The 10,016-nt window shown below is 38.2% G+C and overlaps 1 long non-coding RNA gene across 1 annotated transcript; it reads left to right on the top strand.

Moving 5' to 3' along the window:
- The first annotated feature begins 343 nt into the window (after positions 1–343).
- Positions 344–816, top strand: LOC125140826. Its single transcript, XR_007140089.1, has 2 exons — positions 344–441; positions 566–816. It is a non-coding gene; the product is annotated as an uncharacterized LOC125140826 (long non-coding RNA).
- Positions 817–10,016: the final 9,200 nt, after the last annotated feature.

The raw sequence follows: 10,016 nt of genomic DNA, 5'->3' as shown, positions 1-10,016 counted from the left end.
ATAATATAAAAGTTCAACATTAATAAGTCTAAGGTGACTGATGTGATTGTGGTTAGATGGAAGAGGAAGAAACCTTGAGAGGAACCAGACTCAAAAGTGAACCTCATCCTCATTTGGGTGACACTGAAGGGTGCGATTATAAATATAATGTCTGACAAAACACACCTTTATTTTGGATCTAACACGCTTTATTGATTTATTTATTTATTTGTTTATTTAGTTATTTATTTTACACACTTGCTAAAATGAAAACGAGTGCACAAGAATTCTGTTTTTGCAGAAAGAAGATTAAAATCTGAGTTACGTTGCTTTACTAGATTACTACGAGAAGTTCATTCCATCGCCTCGGTGCCAGAACAGAATAGAGTCTTGATGTGCATCTACCTCTAACCCTGAGCGATGGTGGGACCAGATCGTCAGATATCAAGATATCAGATCGTGGTGCAGTATAGTATATTATTAGTTCTATATTATTATCGACTCATAAACCTGTTATACACCAGACATCATCTGCTGCTGCGGATGATCTCTAAAGATTCTCATTACAAAATCTATTTCTGTACAGGAATCACGTCTCCTTCTTGCTGTTGGTGATCTCCAAATCCTGCCTTTTTTTCGCCCTCGGATTCATCCTGACACTTTTTCTGCTGCTCTGCATGATCACTTAAGATTTACATCACTAAAACAATTCTATCCAGGAATAATTTTTGCTTCAGTGTTTAATCTCTGGTGGATTTTTAAGACTTACAGTATACCTAAGAGCTGCCGTTAATACTGTCTGTGTTCAGAAATAAATGTCTTTGTCATGTCTGAGTCAACAGCGGTGAATAATATGAAGCTCATATGAAAGTAGACACTCAGAGATTTTATATAAAGAGAACTTATAGTGTTTTATTAGTATTTCTGTTTGTTTCTAGCTTACTATGGAAAATATATTCATAGAAATGTTCCAAAAATGGTTAGTTTTTTGTATCTTTAAAGTAAACGTTGATATCAAACCCATTTCTGCTCTCTGAGACGCTCCAAGTGTAAGATGTTTGTTTGTTCATAAACATCTTACATTTATCTTCTACCACTAAAATTCAGGGTAAAGTTATCAACGGAGGAAAAACACGTCTAAAACAGTCTGAAAGACAACAGAGTCATGATTTTAGATCACACTCACAGACAGAAAATCACTCATTTGTTTACACTGATGGAAAACGTCCCATGAGTCCATTTTTTTTATTCCAGAACGAAACACCAGTGTACTGGGAGAAATGGCTCAATTGCTCTAAAACTACAAAAACATCTTGATTCTAGCTCCCAGAATATAATAGATTAAAAACATGTTACACTTTCTCTCTGTCTTTGTGTCTGAAATCAACCGTGATGCGCACGCATTTCTGATTTGTTGTAACTTCAGCACACAATATTAAAGACATCATTCACTCCATAATCATCACAGACTCTAAGATCCTCGTTAAATTAAATGAAAAAAAAAAAAAAAAAGCTAAAAATCGAAGTTTCATAAAAGCGGATTTGAGTACGCCGATTAAAATGCACCTCTATTTTACATCTGGACACTCTAATGTGCATCTAATGTGTTATTTTATTTTACGCACTCAGCGGAATGAAAACGACTGCACTGGGATTTCCCTTTTGCTGAAAGATGATAAAATCTGACAGGTAGAAACGATGAATTAAAAATGAACCGGTTCAGATTCATAATAGTACAAAACATACAGTACATCTTTTCTTTTTTTTTTTTTATTATTATTAAGCTTGAACATTGAAATCAGAAATCCAAATTCCAGTCTGGGGACATAACCGTGTTCCAGGAGTCGTATTAAACTGGACGGAAGGAAAATATTGACAGAATAAGTGAGATGGTGCAAGAGTGGGTGAGAGGAAGATTTTGCCTCTACACACACAGCATTAAATAACAGCGCCGTCCCAAACACACAGTCCTCTACGTTACCCTGGGCTTTGTGTGGTCGTCAGGTTTTTACGAGATTAATCCTCTCGCATATATTGCCAATATAAATATGATCCGGCTCTGCGGGACGCCCCACGGAGGACCGTTAAAGCTCCAACACAGCCACACACAACTTTTACTGTGCCTTGTGTGGGGTTTTTACTTCCTTTTTCCTCAGAGGACACTCCCTAACCCTTGTGTGTGTGTGTATCTTTGTGTGTATGTGACCTGGGTTAGAAACACAAACGTGATGTCACTCCATCACAGCCCACCATGAGAAAAGCCCATAATGTGCAGTGCGGAATGAGAAGTGGGTTAAAGGCAGGGCCTTAATGACCTTTTGCACTACTGGAGTCTTCGTGGCCTCATCTGTGTCCGACGTCCTGCCGCTTCTGCCAAAGTTTTCATCCAGGCCGAGGTGGAAGACACACCAGCAGGGATGTGTTGGTGTAACACTCATACACATAGTAACAACTCCGTCCATACACCTACAGCAATTCAGTTCAATTCTATTGTATTCATTTGGAATTGCAACCGTCTAGATCAGGGGTCGGCAACCCGCGGCTCCGGAGCCGCAAGTGGCTCTTTTATCCCTCTGCTGAAGCTCCCTGTAGATTTGGAAAATAAATATTTAATTTAAATTTATTTTATTTTAGTTAGTTAGATTTTAAAAAAATGAAATTCTAATATAATGATGCCTTTGTTGTAACAAAATAAACCGTGTTGAATTTTTTTGTTGCTCAAAATATGCGTCGTAACTGCCGACTTGCGAAATCCGACACAAAAGCAGACGCGTTTTTGGTTCGCTGCAGCCGGCAAGTTAAAATTTTGATGTCATGAATACGAAGAGGACTCGATTAGACATTGTACATTTTATTTGAAAGTAACCTTCAACCCAGCGTCTTTTTTTCAAGTTTAGTTCAAACTGTTCAAAATATTTTGTTTGCCTGCAGAAATAAAATGTTGTTTACTCTGTAGAAGTTCATTGATTTCATAAATGCAACACACTACAGTTTTTTTCTACACTTTCCATAAAGGTAAAAAAAAAAAAAAACGATATATGCACCGCTATCTTTATTTTAGATGTCAAAAGGGTTTTGTGGCTCCCTGTGTTTTTTTTTTCTGGTCCAAATGGCTCTTTGAGTGTTTAAGGTTGCCGACTCTTGGTCTAGATGATCACAAAGCCAGAGCTTTTACTATATTTAGAATTTATTAAAAAGCAAAAATCAAACAAACAACCAAAAAAAAAACCAAAAAAACTAAATAGTATAAATACACTGGGGTATATTATGTAGAATAGTGGTATAAATAAAATGTTTATTTTTATTATTATATGTAGAATTTTATATACATATAATAATATATTTATGAATATAACATTTTATATATAAATACATATAATGTTATATTTATAAAAAAAAACGTATATATATATGAAAGATCTTATCATAGAATTTTATGCCAAAGCGAAACTAGAGATATTTTCATTTGTAATTAAAAATAATGAAGATATCTTTATTAGTAAGATGGCAAGGAACTAATGGAAAGGTAGACTGCTAATTTTAATGCTAGCAACATGACTTCTTCTAGCTGTTGATGATCTCCAGATCCTGCATCCTATCGTTCTCTGATTCATCCTCACACTTTTTCTGTTGCTGTGCAGAACAGAAACTAAAACGTTTCTATCCAGAATAATTTTTGCTTCAGAGTTTAATCTCCTGTTGGTTTCGGATGACTTTTACCTAAGAGCTGCTGCTCTAATCATAAAGACGGTGATACTCAAACTCATAACTGTACGGAAGAGTAAGAGCCTGTGATGTTTTTGGGCTAAAAACAAAATAACAAAATAAATATATTTACCCCTATTTCTCTCTGTCTTTGTGTCTGAAATCAGTTAACCATGGTGCGCACACATTTAGGATTTGTTGTAACTTCAATACACAATATTTATCATCACAGATGCCATACAGATGCCATTCCCTCCATAATCCCCCTAAAATCCTCCCTCAACAGCAATGTTTCTGTGCATCACATACAATAAGTAGAACCTAAATCGATTGCTAATGAGCTTAAAATTGATGCTTATGTTACAAGTACCTTTATATCTAGTACCTGATTCGTGTGAATCTTTATAAATCTCCTGTAATCTGCATAGAGCTGATATTTTTTCCTAAACATATCTTTATTAGTTTTATGCATTTAGAACACTGGACATGTCTATAAACCTCTTATGTCTGTGGCTGGTATTTGTTTGTCAATGTAGATCCACACATTTCTTATTATAGATTAACTGGATACCTCGTTACATTACTTTCCAAAATCCTCTTTAATGTCACTATTTTGAACAAACTCCAAAAACACCTTCCAGAAGTCCTAAAACTCAGACGTTCTCTTCCACACAAGGTATGTAAGTTTCCCAAGAGCCTAAATTCAGAGATTATTTTTTAAAACCGACTTTGGTCCCCGACTAATCCAATTTGGCACAAGAATTAAAGAAACAAACAAACAAATAAAAAAAAAACAACAACTTTGGCAACCCTGGATGGTCGACATTCTTAAAGCTTGCCAGCTGGCTGGTCTAATCTCCACACGCTCACTCTGTCCATATCACCATATCATACACTTGATCTCACACATACACACACACACAACCACACACACACACACACACACACACACACACACACAACCACACACACAACCACACACACACACACACACACACAACCACACACACACACACACACGCACACATGCTCGAGCCAAACATAATATATTTTCAGCTAACTTATAATATTAAGCAATCAAGTGTCTTGCTTGTTATAGACAGAAGTCTTTGGTTGTCTGGATATATTCACAACAGCTGAAAGTCCACAAAATCCTATGTTTAGTTATTGGAAAGCGAAGGATGGATTAAAAAAAGAAACATTTCTCTGACTCAGACGTTGAATTTCTTTCGGCTCGACTCGATCTGCGAAAATATAAATGATTATAATTCAGTAGCATATCCAGCAGAGTCACAGTACACTATACATAAGCGGGTAAAAGAAAATGGTCTGACACAAAAACTATAATAAAAAAATTATTAAATAAAACAAACAAACAAATACATAAATAAATAAATAATGTAACAAATCGTTTATGCTATTTACACTGGTCAAAAATTGTCTAAAAATAGTTGTGGGGCAGGAGCAGGAGTCAGATACAAACGCTACACTTTTGCTTCTGTTGACTATTCACACGCTAGTGAATGCTGGAGTCCAGAAATGTTAGCTCAGTGTGAAATAGTTTCATGATATGAGGAAGAAACCTTGAGAGGAACCAGACTTAGAAGTGAACCTCAACCTCATTTGGGTGACACCGGACAGGAAATGTCAATGTAAATAATGTCCTTTCTACAACAGTTTATAATTGTGCAACCGAGAGCTACGGAGGAACTAACAGGTAAGAGTCACTGAGTCAGAGTTTGTTACAGACTCAAAACTTCATTCCTTTCTTTCTTTCAAAGTCTTCAAATGTCCACTAATGAAGACCTGAGCACAAAGCTGACTGACGCAACGGTGGCTCAAAGACTGAGTGAGCCAGAACCACTCCAAGTCATGCACTCCAAGTGGTTCTGTCCACAGTAATCAATCCCGTGTGTCACGAGCTGTCCAAGCAGATCTATCCCAACAGAGTGACGAGACCCCAACCAGGGGTAGGGTGTCAGGATGGAGAGAGAGTAAGAGAGAGAGAGAGTGAGAGAGAGAGAGGGAGATAAATGATAAGTAAATAATAAATTATTAGCTTTAAAAGTATATCAGATCACCATTAAAAGGGCAGCTGCCCGATTTGCATCTGTCTGATTTACTTTTAATCGACACTCGGAAACCTCGGTTGGCGAAATTGCTAACATTAAGGAAGCAAATATTTTAAATGTCAGCTGGATAGTTTGTGACTAACAAGGAGGAAATAAGTAAACAAACAAACAAACAAACAAACAAACAAATAAATAAATAAATAAATAAGGGTGGAAAAGGGTAGGAAACTGTCACATACAGTCGCCTATCCTATTTGCAGCGCTTTCCAAATTAATTTCACGTCCGTACAACGACTCGAATCTTAAATTCGTTCAAATCCTATTTAAAAAATGAGGCTTCTTATCTGCATTCATGCTTTTCATCTGTTTGCCTTAGCAGACAGGATGACTGCAGAATTTTCTATTATGATTTTTGCGACTTTGGCATAAAAAAAAAAAAAAGAAGAAGATAAAAAAAACGCAACCCTGGCAACCCTGGATGGTCGACAACTTTAAAGGTTGCCAGCTGGCTGGTCAAATCTCCACACGCTCACTCTGTCTATATCACCATATCATACACTTCATCTCTCTCTCTCTCTCTCTCACACACACACACACACACACACACACACACACTCAGTGTATATTATAGTGGGGTAATGTGATACAGACAGTATTAGGTGGTAGATTAGCTCAACGTGGCGGCAGACTGTCTGTACTCTTTCCTGCCGTATATGCACTGGTGTTGCTTTACCAAACTCACCAGGACCGAATACTTTTTAGTTTATCTATCAGAGTCGTGTTCCAAAGTGACGACAGGGTGAAAGGTCAAACGTTCCAGTCAAATCCTTGCTCAAGACATCATCTCATAATGCGATGAAATCCATTCACTCCCTACATTAACTTATCTCATATTTTTGTGATTCTTGGCACTTTCCCTAATTTGCTAATAAACAAGCGGGCTGACTGTAGGTGGTAGCGGCGCACAAACACTTTACATTAGCAAGTAGCGTATCTCTCCGACTCGAACGGCCCAGCATGGCTGGAGACAGCTGACTGGTAAGACGCTCATTTGCAGAAAGTTGAGCATCTGCAGCAATATTTATCTTCTTTCCGCGTGTTCAGTAATGGCTTCGCAAAACGATGGATGAGGCAGTTCCTTTTCTTGCCTTCAGGTGAACAATGAGCATGTGTAGATTCTTGGCCTATGGCCAGCGTATGATAAAGTTGAATTGGAATGCATCCTTTGCTGTAACAAACATATCACCACCAGCACCATCATCACCACCATCCGAGAAATTGAGCATTAACATAATTAGCTAGCATATTGTTAATTTTTTTTTTTGTTGCTCTGTTGATGTTGCACAGCATCTAAACAAATTTCATTTTACTAGAATGCGTATAGAGGTGGTGGTGGTGGTGGTGGGGTGACGGGGGTGAACGCTAACAGGCTGCCGGTGCGAGCGAAAACCTCCGGGGCGAGAAGAACGAAAGAAAACAATTTTTTTGAGAAGAAGAAATCTTCAGTGGTGTTAACTCTTTTGCTTGATGGCGTTTTGCTAATTACAGCACTTCCTAGAAACCGAAGTAATCGGCTAGTGTCAGCGCCTGAAGCTTATCGAGAAACATGCAGGCGCTCATGTCTGGATGAAGAGGTTTTTTTTGTATCTTGGGGAAAAAAAAAAATCGAGGAATACAGAGCAGAGCGAGGGGACAAAAGAAACTGGTCCGATATCAAACAAGGACGCAGTCGTAATTAACCTTTTTGATTCGTGTCGTATGTAAGTGCTGCAATTAGTGTGGTTTTTTTTTTGCTAATGAGTCTCATTAGCATGGCATGACCTCTGCTAATCTGGCCCGACACAGAGGCTGGTGCTGTCAGGAGTCGAGGAGACGAAACCTCAGGAACATTTACTGACTTATATCCTCCGTCTCAAGTCAGATGGCTGTTATCTTCATCTCCTCAGCTCTATGCTTTTATGCTTTTGCTTATTATACACATTTGCGCAGCAATAAGAACGGACGCTTGCTCGATCACACGGCGACAGAAAGCTCATGAACGTTCTGTTGTTCTTGCGACGGAATGCAAATGCGGCTTTGCCATGGTAATGGCAGCTTGCTCTTTGACGAAGAGAGAGTAAATGTAGGAGAGTGTTACGGTAAAGCAAAGGCTAGAGAGAGGAATGTTCAGATGCAGCAGAGTTTAGGAGGAGGTAATGAGGCAGGACATATGCACACACACACACACACACACACACACACACACACACACACACACACACACACACACACACACACACACACACACACACACACACACACACACACACACAAACACATGCTGAAAGGAAACACTGGGACAGGAGCCTTCAGGAGCAACAGCCGGGAAAGTGCATATAATGTTCCCCTTGAACATCATTTCTCAGTGAGAGCCATGGATGCAGATGTTACCTAAATTCCAGAGTTTCCATCTTATTTATTTATTTATTTATTTATTTATTTATTTATTTATTTATTTATTTACTCTTTTTTCTTTTTCTTTTTGCAACTATTGGCAAATCCAGTGTGCATCAGCAACACAGAACTGAAGTCTGCATGTCTTGTCATGTTTATGCTTGTTTTAATTCTGATTTTGAGTCTCTATATTTTTCAGTATCAGAAATGAATCTAAAATCTATTTAAGCCATATTACACAAGCAAGAGTACGCTTAAGTGCCATTAATATTCACGATAGATAGATAGATAGATAGATAGATAGATAGATAGATAGATAGATAGATAGATAGATAGATAGATAGATAGATAGAGAGTCAGTAGATAGATAGATAGATAGATAGATAGATAGATAGATAGATAGATAGATAGATAGATAGATAGATAGATAGATAGATAGATAGATAGATAGAGAAACACATGTATGTTCCAGTGTAGGGGAAGGATTTGCAATTCAGAGAGAGAGAGAGAGAGAGAGAGAGAGAGAGAGAGAGAGAGAGAGAGAGAGAGAGAGAGAGAGAGAGAGAGAGTCAGTAGATAGATAGATAGAGAGAGAGAGAGAGTCAGTAGATAGATAGATAGATAGATAGATAGATAGATAGATAGATAGATAGATAGATAGATAGATAGATAGATAGATAGATAGAGAAACACATGTATATTCCAGTGTAGGGGAAGGATTTGCAATTCAGACAGAGAGAGAGAGAGAGAGAGAGAGAGAGAGAGAGAGAGAGAGAGAGAGAGAGAGAGAGAGAGAGAGAGAGAGAGAGAGAGTCTATCACTTTTCAGTGGGCATGTCACTCTCTAAAATCAACAGAAATGTCTGTCACTGATTGGCTGCCTAATTGGCTTCCTTTTTTGTCTTCAAAAATTCCACTCTATTTGATGCTAAAAATGAAATCTGAAATCTTTGAAATCTGCTGACATCCACTAGCAAAAAAAAACCAAGCAAACCTACACAGTGTAGATGTACATGTACAGTAAATATAAAAAAAAGTCTCACGTGAAAAACCTAGCAGTACCTCCTATATATCACCGAATGCTTTGGGTGACAAGCTCCAATTACCCGTGAAGAGCCAAGGCATTCATAAGCATTTCATATCTCATTAAATACAGTTATTTATTTTACAGGGAGCAGTGTTTTGCCGGGGAAAACCAAAGCTGTTTAAAACGGGAATAAAACCGGAGTTTAACGACATGTCAAATGTTGCACGACTTTGTAAGAAGCGTTTTCCCCACCTATCACGCTCAATTTAGAGATTAGACAAATCACATCCTGTCAGAATTTAAGATTAGACCTCGGTGTGTGAGAGATTCACACCTGGAGCTGGAACGGGACATAAAAAGAATAAATGACACACTATAATAAAATTTCATGGTTCGAAATGAAGACGCTGTCATTAGATTTTAAACACATAAAAGTTCTGACTTTTATTTCCCAAAGTTTTTCCCCTTCACACCTGAACACTTCCACTGGCGAACGTGAACGACGTGACTGACATTCATGAGATTGCACAAGTGGCTGAGGGATTTTCTTCTCCGTCACCTTTCTGAACGTGAAGCGAATCCGGACCCCTCGAGATAAGATTAGACTTTAGCGCTCCTCGGAGACTCGTACAAAGCCGTGACATCATCTTCTCGACTCTGATAGACAGTGCGATGGATTCCCTAGACGAGTCACACTTCAGTTTGGAGAACCTCCACAGAGACACACGGCATGTGTCGTATTGAGCGTTTGAGAGAAATGTGCTCCGGTGTGGCGCAGCTTGAGTCCTGAAGTCTTTAGAA

The sequence above is a fragment of the Tachysurus fulvidraco genome, chromosome 3, assembly GCF_022655615.1.
Source record: "Tachysurus fulvidraco isolate hzauxx_2018 chromosome 3, HZAU_PFXX_2.0, whole genome shotgun sequence".
Classification (NCBI taxonomy): domain Eukaryota; kingdom Metazoa; phylum Chordata; class Actinopteri; order Siluriformes; family Bagridae; genus Tachysurus; species Tachysurus fulvidraco.
The sequence above is the reverse complement of the archived record's forward strand: the minus strand, read 5'-3'. Positions and strand labels throughout refer to the sequence as shown.